Source organism: Trachemys scripta, chromosome 13 (assembly GCF_013100865.1).
Source record: "Trachemys scripta elegans isolate TJP31775 chromosome 13, CAS_Tse_1.0, whole genome shotgun sequence".
Classification (NCBI taxonomy): domain Eukaryota; kingdom Metazoa; phylum Chordata; order Testudines; family Emydidae; genus Trachemys; species Trachemys scripta.
In genome coordinates, this window is record NC_048310.1 from 33,209,408 (window position 1) to 33,225,636 (window position 16,229).

Here is a 16,229-nt window from a genome sequence, read left to right on the forward strand (position 1 = left end):
GCAGTGATCAGCTCAAGGTCATTCTTGGAAGTATCATTGGTGCCCACGTGGAGAAGCAGGAAGGGGTAGCGATCCAAGGGCTTGATGAGTCTCGGCAGTCTCTCCGTTACATCATGAATCCTAGCTCCTGGCAAGCAACAGACCTCTTGGTTTTCTTGGTCGGGGCGGCAGATAGATGACTCAGTCCCCCTGAGGAGGGAGTCCCCGACCACCACCACCTGCCTCCTTCTTTTGGGAGCGGTGGTCATGGAACCCCCATCCTTTGGACAGTGCAACTCATGCCTTCCAATCGGTGGAGTCTCCTTCTGCTCCCTTCCCTCAGATGGATCATCTAGTCCACTCTCTCCATCCATGAATCACCTTGGAAAACTTTCCCACTCAATGTTATTTGAAAAACATTGATGAAAACATTGCTTTTCAAATGGCCCTTTTATTCTTCTACAGAAAACACATTTTAGGCCTAAACTACTTGGACCAGATTCTGGAGATTACCTCCTTCGACATTGCACATCTCAGGGCTGGGAGGATTCAAGATAGCTGTAAAGCCACTTTTGTGATTCCCTAATCCTTGGACCACTGGGCACTGAACCAGTTCCAATCAGCACATTTAGAGCAGCATGTGTTCTAAATTGTGTAAACTGCAGGGGTAGTGCCAGCTACACCTCTACCCCAATATAATGCAACCTGATATAACACAAATTCAGATATAAAGCTGTAAAGCAGTGTTCTGGGGGGGTGGGGCTGCGCACTCCGGTGGATCAAAGCAAGTTCGATATAACGCAGTTTCACCTATAACGCAGTAAGATTTTTTTGGCTCCTGAGGACAGCGTTATATCAAGGTAGAGGTGTACCAAGAATTACTGGCGCTCAGCCACACCTTTCTTCTCTTGGGCACCCCATTATATAGTGGATGGCATAGGGCTGGCTATGCTGGCCTATTCCACTTGGGCTTTCCTTTATGCTGCTAGTAGAATCCCTAGCAGGTTGACTGAACTACCTTTCCACCTGGACTGGACTATTGGAGTGACTCAAAGAGGTGGAACTGGGGCCAAATCTGGCCTATTGACCGGATTTCTTCCCTTTGAAAAGTGAATCATGTACTACTGCTAAAGTCTTTGCAGGCATTTTTAGATGCAGGCTATTCTTTTGAGTTCAAAATCATTCCTTCTGATCTTTGTTTCAACTGAGTGTCAAAGGAACTATGACTTACTTTGAATGGGAGGAGAGAGAGACATTTAAAGAATCCATTCTGTAAATCAGCAATCAGTATATTCCAATTCAGTTCTCAAAAGTGTAGGTTTGTAGGTAATGGTTATACACTAAAGAAGATGGACTTTCACATAGGAGTTTTCTTCAGAAAGAAGAACCTGGCCGGCTTTTTTCTGTTATCACAATAAATCTACGAAATGAAGTAATGGGCTTTGGTTAGTACAAAAACTGGCAAGGCAAAAAAGGGATGCTTTCAAATAATGGTTAGTAACCGCATGTTGTGTGTGTTCATTCCAGGAGATGATTATTTACAGATTTCAATGAGTTGAACATAACAAATCATACTCTTACTACAGAAAGCACGTTACACCTAAGTACTCATTTTAATGAGTGAATATGCTGCTGCTGCTAAAAAAAATAATCTCTGCTCTGACCATGTTTGTTGGCTGTTCATAACTGCTCATCTTATAGATTCCAGGAATTAATGGCTTTTCATCGACCTATTCACTAGCAGTCTATTAACCAATTTTGCGATCACAGTTGTTAGAAACCATACATAATAATTTGTGACTGCAAGAAATTCTTTTTAAAGCTGTTGTGCTGCAGCAGATGCATTAAAAAGAAGAAATCGACCATTTCCAAATGGATCTAGTGCCAATTCAGTTATAAAATATTTTCCAAATGAAAATACAAGTTTTTAAATATTTTTTGTTCAACCCCCAAAGGAGCCTGGATTCTCATCATACATCCTATGGATCCTTTTCAATTTGAATGGGCAAACATATCTACAAAACAGGATAAAACTATATTCTAACCCTATAACGACCTGAAATGCTCAAACTTCAATCTGAAAGGGAAGCAGTGAACCAAGATATCCCCTTCTCGCACTTTATGTTGTCTTTTGCACTGGACTAATTGGCAACCATCATTAGAAGTAATAATTTAATTAAGGGGATTGCAGGAATTAAGGGGACCAAGATAATAAAATCAGTGTGTAATGTCTCCCTGAGTTCATCCATAAAGACCGGACCCAGGTGACATTTAAGTCCCTCCTCAAAGATCCACTTCTGCTATACTGCTTACAGTGAACTGAGTTGACTTGTATGTAAATTGATTGCTGTTGTTCTCTTTCCCTAACTTTTGTCTATTTGTTTCTCCACCCATAGAGTGTGAGCTCTTTAGAGCAAGGATTGTCCAGAAAGCACATCATGAACACTATTATAAATAAAATAAATCAATAATAGCATAGATGGCATTGTCTGGTTGTCACTTATATCTCAATTCCCCAAACATTGCATACTATAAAGGTGGTTGGGATGGGGCAACAGAGATTTGTCCCCCAAACACCCCACCCCAGACCGAAGATTTGCTTTAATTAGCAAAGAATGTATATGTGCTAACCTAGTAAAAATAAACAATAAGCTATGGGGAGAGTGGGGGTTATGGAGACTTGCATCAAGATACATGGTGCCTTCAACCATCTGAAACATGTGCCTGTAGCCTACTAGTGCACACGCTGTTGGGGGCGCATTGCTATCAGACAACGGTTTAAGTTTACATTTTATTATATTTTTTAATGGGGGGAGTTACACAATACCTCCTTCCACTGTCTTAGTAAAATAGTAAGAGAAAATATCAGGAAGCAGGTTATAAATATCTTCAGCCTCCTATTCAGAATAAATTGATAGTTCATTTTTTTCTGAATCTCTCTATTTTTTGCAGATTGTCCTGGACTCTTTAGACCACTTCCCTCTAAAAAGCCCAATTGCCCTTTTAGTCTCAGATTGCGGTCCACCAGATATTTTCAGCTCCCTTTCTTTTAAAAAATAAATGACCCTACATTTGAAATATTGAGTATCCTCCAGTGTAGCCTTCACCCTAGAATATGGGTTAAAAGTCGCTGGAAGGGCCACAAACAATGTGTCTCTCTCCATCACTCCTATCCCTTGCTGTCTTTGTCTAGTACCATCAAAATTTCACGTTCACTTAACACAATGGCACAGGAATTTTGCACAGCTGATTTAGGGTGTCTTCACAGCGCAGTTAGCTCAAGTTGTAACTCGAGCGTTAACACTGAACTCAACTCCTGTCCACACACAGAAATCTATACTGTGACTCGAATTAAGTGGGGCTTTAATTGTGTGTTGGAAAATTTGCAACCAACTCTCCTTCTGCCTTCTAACAATAGCTAAGGGGAGTGATTGGTTCTTGTGCTCTTCCAGGACAGGGTTCCCCTCTCTAGGGAGTGCTGTTCAGTCTGAATCCCTTCTGTACAGACACCATTAGCTTCTTGGGGCTTATCTACACTAGGGACAGGGAAACGATCTAAGATACGCAACTTCAGCTACGCTATTCACATAGCTGAAGTCGAAGTATCTTAATTCGACTTACCTGGCCGTCCTCACGGCAGCAAGTCGACTGCCGTGGCTCCCCCATCGACTCCACTTACTCCTCCTGCCAAGGTGGAGTATGGGCGTTGATTTGGGGATCGATTTATCATGTCTAGATGAGACGCGATAAATCGATCCCCGATAGATCGATTACTATCCGCCGATCTGGGGGGTAGTGTAGACGTGGCCTTGGTCAGTGTTTATTCAGGATGGGAAGAACTTTCCATTTATCTTCAGGGGGCCTAACTATATGGAAAATTCATGCTGCTGGATCTGCCCTGGTCTTCTCAGTTTTTCTATTCACACATACAGCTTTACACACACAACCCTTAGATCTCTTCTCTCCTACATGCCTACTACTGACATCGGTCAGATTAAAGTTGTCAGACAGGAGCCTCATGAAAGATCATTTTCAAATGTACTACTCCTCCTACAGCCCAACTTTTACCTCTAAGAAGAACATCCATTAGGATCCTATTTAGTGGTATCCTAAATATATCAATATAACTATAACTCCACAGGTTTCAGAGGGGTAGCCGTGTTAGTCTGTATCAGAAAAAACAACGAAGAGTCCTTGTGGCCCAAATAAATTTGTTAGTCTCTAAAGTGCCACAAGGACTCCTCATTGTTTTTATAACTCCACAGTCACTGACACTAGTACTGAGAATGCAATCTCATTCTACCAAGCCACAATTTTTCATACTGACAAAAGTGTGCTAGATGCTTACTAACAAGTGGATTTAACATGTTGCTACTGCAAAAGGAAATGTATTTTGCATTATAAAACGACTCGTAATATTCATCTGCATATTTACTATGAACACTACTCTTAGGTTCAGTGCTGAAAGATATACTCATGTGAAAAGTGATGCAAATGCACATTAGGCGCTAGTCCAGAGAGATTAAAGCAACATGTACACCCTTCTGTTTTCCAGTGGTAGTGGTTGTTATAATTATTAAAGATATTCAGCCCACTAGTGTTTTATAAAATAATACATAATAGCGTTATTGTACTAGGTGCTAATACTTGTTGCTGAAAAGTCAGCTATTTCTCTTAGCTATTCCCACTAGTAGCCACCCTTTCCTCCCAACCGTGCATTATGGGTGCAATGTAAATGTTGATTTTATTATGCAGTTTCTTTGCCTTCAAAAAAGGTGAATGTCAGGGAAGTTTTATTAATAAAAAAGGCAAAACAAAACACACGTTGGCATTACCTTTACGTAGGCCTGCAACAGCTTAGCACCATGGGCAAACTCTGTGTACTGCTGACCATCCTCATAAGACCCATTACTCACTGTTTATCTGCTTATGAAACCTCTCTGCTTGAACAACTGAAGTTTCTCATTTGCAGAGATTGATCTCAGTGCCCACAGCATTTTATTTTATTGCCAAGTAGGTGTCTTTTCACAGTGGCAGTTGCAGTTTCCTACAGCGGTCACCTTAAAATCTTGCTTCTTTTGCCTTAGATGAATATAAAAGACTCCCTCCGTTTTTAGAACATTTCTTAAACTTATTGATAGCATAGTATCATTGTCTAGTTATCAACATCAACCTGTTACATCCTGCCTGCTAAATATATTGCAAAGGATTGTCTTCCACTCTGTCTACAGCATCAAGCATGATAAGACCTTGATTCTGATGGGAAGTGCCTGAAGGTTACAATAATATGACTTTTTAAGTGTAACCACTCTACTTATTCTCTGTTTCCTAATCTAGGTGCTTCACCCCTTGCAAAGTGTGTTTTTTTTTTTTCTATTTGGAGGACAATGAAAGATATCTCTTGCAGAAGGCATTCTTAGCCATTGGGATGAAAGGTGCATGTTCTGAGCCTTGAAAACAAGGACAAGAAGTATGAACTTGATACACACTGCAAATGAAACGACTTGAGGTGCATATAGTGCAACATGGACAAAACAAAACGCCAAAAAAAAAAAAAAAAGAGCAAGATGATTTTAGAAGCAGCATTTGGGATAGACTGGAACAGGGGTAAGATTAGTATCAAAAATGCCTAAAAGGCAATCAAAGGAAGAAAACCAGGCTATGTATGCAGGATGTGTGGGGTTGGTTTGTAAAACATTATGGATGATATGAATTACCTGGGTTATTAGGATAGTATTGAATGACTATCCTGGGTTACTGGAATGTTTACTGTGTGCATATATTTACTTAGTTTAATAGTGGGTCTGAAGCAAATGGACCTTCCTAGGCTCCAGGAGATGGCAAGTAGAGCTCAGTGGGAACAGGATTTTCCATGTTGTGGGAAATTTTTATTTTTATTTTTTTCAATCCAAAATGGAACAAAAACAAAAAAAACTTTCAAAATTTCCTGTGAAACAAAATTCATTTTGAGTCAATAAATAAATTTTGTTTCAATTAAATCAAAAACTTTTGTTCTGATTGTGAACATCTAAAATTTGTAAAGATGGCTCTTTATATGCCATTAATTTTATTCTGAAAAGTCATCTTGAAGTGAAAAATGAACATTCTATTCCAAAAATGTCAAAACATGACTTTTGACATGTCAAAATGCTTTGTCTCACTTTTTAAAACGAAATCTTATCAGAATCAACATTTTTGATACATTGATTTCAACAAAAATGGCATTTTTCATCAAAAAAAATTCTAACCAGCTCTAATGGTAAGACATAGGGAAGATAAATATAGATTGTTTTCCTATTTTAAAATTTTATTCCCTTTTGCTGTGCTGTATTCCTACTGTTAAGATTAAACAATACTTTTCTTTATGAAAGTTGTCTAGTCACTATATTTACCACAGGTCCCAGGGCCCAAAAGAGAAGACTTTGCAAGTGTCAAACCCTGTCAGGCCTGCTGAGTAATCACTGTTGGGACAGAGGGGGCTGTAGCCTTGGAACCCAGTCTAGAAAAGATAAGGCCATGAGGTCATGGGTGCACTCAGAAAGACCAGAGAAAGGGTCAAGAAGTGTAGCTAGTCCTGTAACCATGAGAATGTAACCTCAGCCACCAGGATGGAGGAGGACTGACTAGATTTTGAGGATGTTGCAAAGGAAAAAGTGGCAGGATTTGGACACAGCCTGGATGCAGAATAGAAAGGAGAAGGCAGAGTCAGAGACAACCCGAACGTTGTGTGTTTGGGTGACAGGGTGATGTTGCTCACAGCAAATGAAAAGAGAATAGTGGAGAAGGGTTGAGGAGTTTAGGTTTAGCCATGCTGAGATTTCAGATGCAGTGAGATTATCCAATACAAAAGGTCAGAAAGACAGTGAGAGATGAGAAACTAACACACTCAGACAGGTAGACCTGAGAGTCATCAGCATAGAGATGATAGGTGAACCCAAGTAAATGGGGAATGTCATTCAGTGAGAAGATACAGATGGAAAAAAGAAGACCAAGAACAGAGCCCTGAGGGACTGCCACAAAGAAGGAAATGTTAAAGGAGCAGTCAGGGAGGAGAAAGGGAACTAGGTGTGGACAGTGCTGGGAAAAGACTATCAAGGAATTGGGAGTGATCACCAGTATCAAAGGCAGCAGAAAGGACAAGGAGTTGGAGCCGAAATCATGAGACTTCACTAGAGATTCTGAGGGCAGTTTCACTGGTGAATAATAAACAAAGAAAAATAATTCACTTGTGGTATGAATATTCGTATGAATATGCATTCATGGTAAAATTCATCAAGCTTTCAGAAATTGTTAATATTTTCCCAAGGGGTTGCAATTGTTCAAATATGCACAATTCACGAGTAACACAGCAGTGTGAATCAAGTTCAGCACTGCTAGTTGTAAAAATATTGGTGACTTTTCATTATTAGTATTATTTTAAAACTATTGATCTAACTCTCAAGTGGTGATAGATAAATGTCCAGATCTCTTGCTTCATGTGCATGCAGAAAAATATATGGTGTCTCAGCTGGCAGGTGCAGGCACCTGCTCACACTCTTCATGCAGTTTATCACATGTACTTATACTTGTCAAACCCATTGTAACACTGGCAGAGCCTGTAAGCTCCCAAACCACTTATTTCTGGGTTTCTCTCCCCACCCCTTTTTTTCCCTCCCATATAATAGCCAAGGAACTATTTGATGGGATGTAACTGGCTTTTGCTGATCCCCACAGAAGGCCTGCAGTCCTGCTACACCCTGCCCCAGGAAGCAGTGATATAGGAGGAACAGCGCAGTGAAGGTGGGTCCTACAGACTTGGCTAGGGAAGCCACCTTGGAGAAGCCATTTTAGAAACTACAGAAACCTGGTCCTCCCTGGGCTAGGGGGGCTAGCAACAGCCAATCAGGGTCCTTTTGGCCCAGCTAAAAGGAGCTGAAGGGCCCTATTTGGTCAGTTCCTGGCTGGGACCAGAGAAGTGAAGAAGGGCGCTCCTCTAGGGCTGAAGGAGACCAACAATTAGAAAGAGCTTATGGCTACCTGAACTTATATAGCTGGGATTGTGGAGAGAGAAGAACATGAGACAGGGCTGGAGATAAAAGGGTATAGCAGGATGAGGCCCAGGGGAAGGCAGCAAAGGATTGAAGTGAACAGAGAGTTGCTCCTACGTGTAGAGGATCCGTAGGCTGGAACCCGGAGTAGTGGGCAGACCCAGGTTCCCCAGATAAAGTGGTATAAACCCCAAGATGAGGACAGTTCTTATTTGGGAGCCCGAACTAAAGGGCCAAGAGCCAGGGTGAAGGCCCTAGAGAGGGCAGACAGACTGTTTATTTGTTGGACTCTTAAATATCCAGGAAGGGGTTCATTTGGACTTTGTGATTTGGCTGGAGGGCCAAGCCACTGAAGACCTCTCCCCATGATCAGCCAGCAGCCTGCAAGGGACAGCAGAGTCGAGAAAAGAACTGTGATACCGCACCCCACCACACAGAGGGTGCAAGAAATGAGTGCTCCTTTACAAACCAAAAAGCAGAAAAGGCGGCATTCATGCAGTGTTAAGGTCAACATCTCTCACTGTAACAGGCTACATTGTAAAATACTCCAAAATCTAGTAAAGCTGAGATATGGATCTGCACTTCAAATCCCCATGTTTGGGAACTTTGGCTTCAGATCTAGGGTTTGGGCTCATGCCTTATAGAGTGTTCAGTGTGGTAAAGTTAATGATATAAAATCATTCCCTACCTGCTGGATTTTCTTGCATTTCGGTTGTTAGTTTCTCCAATTAAAGTGACGGGCACCCAAAATATCCAAAAACTATGAGGGGAAAAAAACTCTACAGGTGCAGGAATCATATGGTAAAGAAACTGATGTACTGGCTACATCCCTCCTCCCCAATGGGGGGAGAAACATTTGTAGCCGTAGACATTATAACACACTGGCTCCTCAATACTCAAAAAGAGCAGACTGGATTTGGGTTTCTAATGTCTCATCCAAAAGACCTACAAGGGACACTAAACTGATTAGAAGTCAATGCATCTACTTCAGAAGGTCGAAAGCTCAATCAACCTTGCTAAAGTTTGGAATTAAGTTTAAAGGAAGTCTAGGAATTTATGCTTAAACAACTAAGCCATCCTCTCAGGCTATTTTGCTCTTTTTTCCTTGTTAAAGATGTTATGGAACAAATAATTAAATGTACCTACTGAAGTGACCCTGAACTCTTTTGTTATTTGCTTTTTAACCTATTTATTTAAAAATTAAATCTGAAATATGAATGTTCCTGCAAGGCATGTATAGTGCAGTATTCTTTGTTATCTAGGAACAGAATAAGCTGTTTTCTATTCATTTGATTTGATGGCTTTTGTCCTCACAATATGCCAGTTCAGTAGTTCACATATTCCACTGGTTTTTCAATGCTTCCTGAAGCCCAAAATGACATTATCTTTTAAGTACATGAATCTACTGTCATTAAGAAAGAGGTAGCACAGAAAAGTCATTGTACACTGCGCTAAGATATTTATTAGTTACCTAATTGTAACTGGAATCAACAAATTCTGCTCCCATTCTCTCTGTTTATTGAGCCATATTGGAGAAACATATGGTCTGATATTCATAAGAATACGAATAGGGTAGCAGGACCCGTCAGGTCAGAAAGAGTTTAGTTCAGGCTGTATTCTGTTCTCTTCCAAAGACATTTGAAAAAGTCCCTTGGTAACACTTACACACACAAAAACAAAACAAAACACCACCTCTTGCAGCTGTTTTATTTGTAAGAAGTCGGTTTTAAAACTTCTTTTTAGCAATTCATCTAGGACCCAAGCCAGATACTTCAGTTTATCCATTTACTTCAATGGTCTTTGGATCAGATACTTCTTGCATTTGTTTGTTTCTGAGGCAGAGCCCACAACTGATCAAATCTAGATCATTTCTAACAGTGACAGAAAGATACCTAGTGCTTTATTCCTCTTCCGCTCGTTTGTCATTAAAATCAGCTTAATTTCCAGGAATATTGCAGACCCACAGGCAGATTCTATAGCTACACCAACAATAAGACCATACATTATTTTCTTATTTGAAACTTAACTTTTGTTTTTATTGATGTCAATTATAGAGCTGGTCAAAAAATTATCATAACTTTTTTTTTTGTCAAAAAATGGCTTTTTCTAAAAAAAAATCCATTTTTATTTTAAAAAATCCATTTTCAATAAAAAAAAGTTCAGATTTTTCTTTAAAAAGCAAAGCTAACCAAATATTTCAGTTGTTCTTTGCCAGACAATGAGGGGGCTTTGGCCTTGGGCTTTTCAATGAATTATATATATAACAATGAAAGATTTTCATTTTCATCAAAACTATTTTGCAGGGAGAATAAAATCATGTTCTTGAACAGGTCCAAGTACCACTTCTCAACATTCTTGAGAGAAAAAAAATCCCTTGAAGTGTATCAGAGGTATATTAAAAAGAGCTTATCTTCTTAGTTTGAGAGTTTAATGCTGTTGTGGCTCATAGTTGTCATTGCAATCACATGGTTTGTGTTATTTCATGATTTTTGCAGTATTGGGAGAGAAGGTTTTTACTTCACTTTTTTTGTAAATTATTTACATTACTTTTTATTAATACACGTTTCTCTGAACCATTTTCAACAACAAAAATAGCTTTTTACAGTAGACAAAAGGAAAACAGGCTAATAGTTGCACTAAAGGGCAGTTTTTATCTTTTACCTGCAAAAAACAAAGATCTTTGAGCTGACCATTTCTTACCAAATGTAATGAAACGTTTTTAACATTTTTTACAGCCACAAGAAGTTTTTACACACATTTATATTGACAGATACAGTAACAGTTATTCCACTACACACAAACAGAAAGAGGGATGGTATACTGCAGTTTAATCCTTCAGGGGCACAGAACTGCAAATCTTGCACCATAAATAGCACAAACTGAACCACAGAATCTAGCCTGTTATTCCATAGACCTAAGGTGCTGATCCTCTGATATAAGTTCTGCATTGCTTCATTCCCTTCCTGGGGTGTTTATATCAATGGAGTGTCAGAGCCATTTTTTTGACAGCTATCAAGGGATCGTATAGATAAAACAAAAATTGTCTCAGCGTTTTACCTGAAACTCAAACTGATCCCAAACTGATTCTTTCAGGTAGTCTGAAAAACACCTGGGCAACTCCCTCCCTCCCTCCACACCCACATACCCATACCCAGTTTTTTAACTTTTCCTAAGCTTCCAGTTCCTGTAGCGCTCAGGATACATAAAGTATCTATGTACTATCTATAACAGGTTACTCTTCCTCCCGTTCCTACCTTAACCTAAAGCATCAAGTAGAAGAACTCTCCAAAGAAAACCCAGGCTTTGCAAAATTTCCACACGAATTTTGCAAATCCAAGAAGTCTGGAGGGCAGTGAGATGAGCATCTGAACTTTGAGGTGTTTCTCCAAAACAAATCTAACCACAAAACCTTTTGAAGTTTCCCCATTCTCCAACCCATTCTCTGCCCCGGAGATTCCATTCCCACCCTGCGCAAATGAGGTGATGTTTGAGGTGCTCTGTCAGCAAATCTGATTCTCCACATTTGGCTCATTCTGGGAGCCCCTTTATTTTGTAATCTATTCAATGATCCAAGAATATCTAGGGAAAGCTTTCAGAAAATGAAGAATTCGGGGGGCAAACATCAATTCCATAGTGTAATACAACAGTTGCAATGAGCGGCATAACTCTTATAATCTTTGTCGCTAACCTGGCCTAATGCATGTAGAAAGAGGGAAAAGTGTCGCCGCACACAGTGTTGAGGGAAAGAGGGGATTCTATCAGAACAAAAGAGATTACTATACAGATATCTGGATCAACATCAAAAGTGATGCAAGATCATGGGAAAGGAGCATGGACATTAACAGCAGCATATCCAGGTATTCCACACATGCACAGTATGAAAACATTAACAGTGAGCAAGAAGATCCTAAGACAAACCAAAGAAACACTCACCCTACAGGATCCTTCTGGGCTTAAGTGAAATTCTGACATAAAAAGGGGTTCTATTACACTGGATGCGCATATTATGCTGGTGCAGATATGGACATAGGGTCATATAGCTCTGACTACAAAATCTGATGGCTACCACTGAAGCCAATGACAATAGGCTTGGGGCCTTAAGGATCTCGCTACTATTGAAGTCAATTAGGATTTTGCCTTTGACTCATTCGGGACCAGGTCTAGGCCCATTCTCAATAGTTAGATGTCCACAATAATAACTTAAATCTCTCTGTATATGATGTAATTGATGTGTTTCCATCATAAGTCATGATATGGCTAATATCTGTAATAGTGCCCAATGTAGTCATACATTTATTTTCCATAAACCATTTGTATATTCCTTCTATAAGGCTATTTTTGGAGTATGCAGTTTTTAGGAATTAATTCTGTTTGTACATAACCAGATGTTACCTTGTTAGAAAAGAGTCTGGTGGAGTAAAACATTTAGACTAATACCAATAATCCCAGTGAACAAAACTGATGTTAACTAAATACTTATTAGAAAAATAGAGAAATAGCCCTAAAATAATGGCAAATGCATCAAATATTTTAAAAATCTTCTGCAGTTTGAATATAATATGTTTTTATAGTCGATGATAATATGCATGGGAGAGTCTGGCATTTCAATATTTCCTTATCTTGCTGGTTTTCTTTCAACCTCCTGTTGCTATGTAATGATACAAAAGGTCAAACTCACAAAATTCCTTAAAATTTGTTTAAATAATAAAAGCGGCAAACTGGCTACAAACCACAGCGTAATTGCTGTGACTATAACAGTTTTAATCCAATTCAGGAGAAGAAAGGATTTTTTTAATTTGCCGTCTGGTAGCAAAAACTCATTCAAACAATTTCAACTCTAATCTAATTGGCAAAATATTAATCTGTCTGGTTCCTGATCTAAAAGCTACCATTCTCAAAAAACTTACATCTAATCCAATTTGAATATTTTAAGACTGTATAATAACAATCCCAAAACATGATCTCTGCTGAGAATAAACTACAATTATCCACAGTATGCATGTGCAAGTATATTCATACATGCTAATATTTCCTATCTTGCACATTCTATTTCTGATTTATAATTATTAGAAGCTTCAGGGTACAATACAAAATCTTAAGAGGAATCTCACCAAGAGAATATTTACTCAAACTAGGTTTTTTAAAGTATATTATAAATGTGAAATACAACAGAAGGCTTTGATGTAGAACATTAAAATAAGCTACATTCTAGAAGAGTACTTTACTCCGCTTCTTGACAGAAAATCGGCACAAAGCAAGGGGAACTTGCAGTGAAAGTTTTCCTCTGGCTTTCTCCAAAACCCACAGAGAATAGCATACTCCATCTTTTTGGTTATTATGAGTTGAATATGTTGAGTGTATGATTTTCTATTATTTGTTGTGGTTTGCATGATTTTAACCAGGTTGAAATACATTTATTGCAAGAGAAATTGCTTATGTTAGGCATGGCTATCATATACTGTAAATTCAAAACCAGAGAACATATTTAGTGCAATCCCTATGGAAGTTTTAGAAAATAATGAAATCCATCCACAGCTGTAATACTCACAAAGCCTTTTTTGTGGTGGAAACAAAAAATCATTTTTTCAACACAGAAGGGTACTCAGACACAGCTGTGTGAGCATACCCAAGTCTGCCTAGTGGAAGAAATTCTCAGTTTGGACTTTATTGATAGTCTGCCTTGAAATATCTACACACACAAAACATAGAGCTGATTGAAAAGTGGAAAATGTCATCCATTTTACTGCCAACATGAGTGCTCAAGTTGCCAATCTGTTCTCCTTCAAATTCCTCTTTAAGACTGCCCTCTGTGGTGATGCTTAAGAAACGCTACAACTGGCTGGTTGATGAGTAGGCTGAGTATAAATCAGCAATAGCGGATATTATTTATTTGTAAAAGGAGATAAGGAGAGAAAAATCTTTCATACAATTCAGAACCCCAAAGCTGTGCAGACACCTAAACCATAGAACTTTGCATGAAGCTTTATGACTATCAGGGCCGGCTTTAGGACACGTTGGGCCCGATTCGAAAGAGCTGCCGCCAAAGTGCTGCCGAAGATAGCCGCAGCAATTCGGCGGCAGCTCAATTGGTTGCCGCTGTTTCCGGCAGCAGTTCGGCAGAGGGTCCTTCCTTATCTTGCAGGGCCCCTCTTCCGGACGCTGCGGAGCCCTCGTAGGCGTGGGGCCCAATTCACGGGAATCGGGTGAATCGGCCTAAATCCGGCCCTGATGACTATTATGTGTACCTCTGTTTATTTGATTATGGTTTAGTCTTGCCATATGGTGACACAGAGATTAATTCCTGCAGAGGTCAAACAGATCATGTCCCCAGGAAATGAGTATAATGGCCAACCGTCTACCAACACTTACAAGACAGTGACTGTATTGTTCTCTTTGATGGTCTACTTCTACCACTGGTATGTTCACCAGATGAGTTTGGTAAGGGGTGGGAGGCCCCAGCTTGTGGACCAGAACAAAGGCAGCTGCCTGGCTTTAAAAAGAGACACTCCCAGAAGCTCAGGGAAGACAGGAGACACAGAGTCAGTGCCTACAGGGAAGCAGACTGAGATGCAATCCCCAGAAGGGAAGGTACCTGAGATAAGGTAGGCCTGCCTAAGTTTTGAGAGAATGCTAAGCTTTAGGTATGACAATATGCATGCAGACTCTTTGTTACTTTAACCTTTTTTCTCTCTGAATGTGATGTTCCTATGGATGAATAAATAACACTTTATTCTGAAGCTATTCTGAGTCACTGTATTTACCCTACTGGTCAGAGCTCCCAAAAGAAAGTCTCTTGCTGAAGAATCACAGTTGGTAACAAGGAGTGCTATCGCCCAGGGATCTGGTCTGTGAGTGGGAGAATTGTGGGATTCTACTCTAAAAGGAGTGGAGGCACAGGGTTTGTCCCTTGAAAGGGTGCACTCATGAGTAGAGCTGGGCAGGAAACTGTTTTCCCATCCCAGAAAAATTTTCAGGATTTCAGAATTTTTCCCATTTCAGACTGGGACAAAACTCAGATTTTTTTAAAGCATTCTGCAAAAAAGAGAGAAAGACCCTACCCCAACAACCAGGTGGTTAAGGCACACTCCTCTGGGGTGTGGGACACCCAGATTCAAAGCCTGGACTGGAACCCAAGTCTCCTACATCCCAAGTGAGTGCCCTAACCGCTAGGCTATTGGCTCTGCTGAGAGGAGAGAGTCTCTCTCTCTCTCTCTCTCTCTCCCCCCCCCACAAAACCTTTCCACTTCAAATCCATTTAATCCCACCGACCTCTACTTGTGAGATACTCACGAGGGACCAATGGGTGGGGTACCCTGTAACTGCAACACTTTGCAATATTATTAAAAAAAGAACAGGAGTACTTGTGGCACCTTAGAGACTAACAAATTTATTAGAGCATAAGCTTTCATGGACTACAGCCCACTTCTTCGGATGCATATAGAATGGAACATATGTTGAGGAGATATATACACACACATACAGAGAGCATGAACAGGTGGGAGTTGTCTTACCAACTCTGAGAGGCCAATTAAGTAAGAGAAAAAAACTTTTGAAGTGATAATCAAGATAGCCCAGTACAGACAGTTTGATAAGAAGTGTGAGAATACTTACAAGGGGAGATAGATTCAATGTTTGTAATGGCTAAGCCATTCCCAGTCCTTATTCAATCCTGAGTTGATTGTATCTAGTTTGCATATCAATTCCAGCTCAGCAGTCTCTCGTTGGAGTCTGTTTTTGAAGTTTTTCTGTTGTAAGATAGCCACCCACAGGTCTGTCATTGAATGGCCAGACAGGTTAAAGTGTTCTCCCACTGGATTTTGAGCATTATGATTCCTGATGTCAGATTTGTGTCCATTAATTCTTTTGCGTAGAGACTGTCCGGTTTGGCCAATGTACATGGCAGAGGAGCATTGCTGGCACATGATGGCATATATCACATTGGTAGATGTGTTACCCTTAGCCTCTCTTCCTCCCTACCACCATCTCTCCCTCCCATTTTGTTCCCTTCACTTCCTGAACCATATTTTGAGTTAAACTGTAATCTCTCCTAGTGTGTGTGTACAGCATTGAGGATAATGGGACCCTGATGCTGTTTAGTACTTTGGGTGCTACTGCCATATTATTATTAAATAATAGCAACATGATTTTTTTTAGCTTGGATTCTTGCAGGAAACAAGTACCCCCACTGCTAGTTTGGGTGGATGGAATTGCACCCCCCTACTG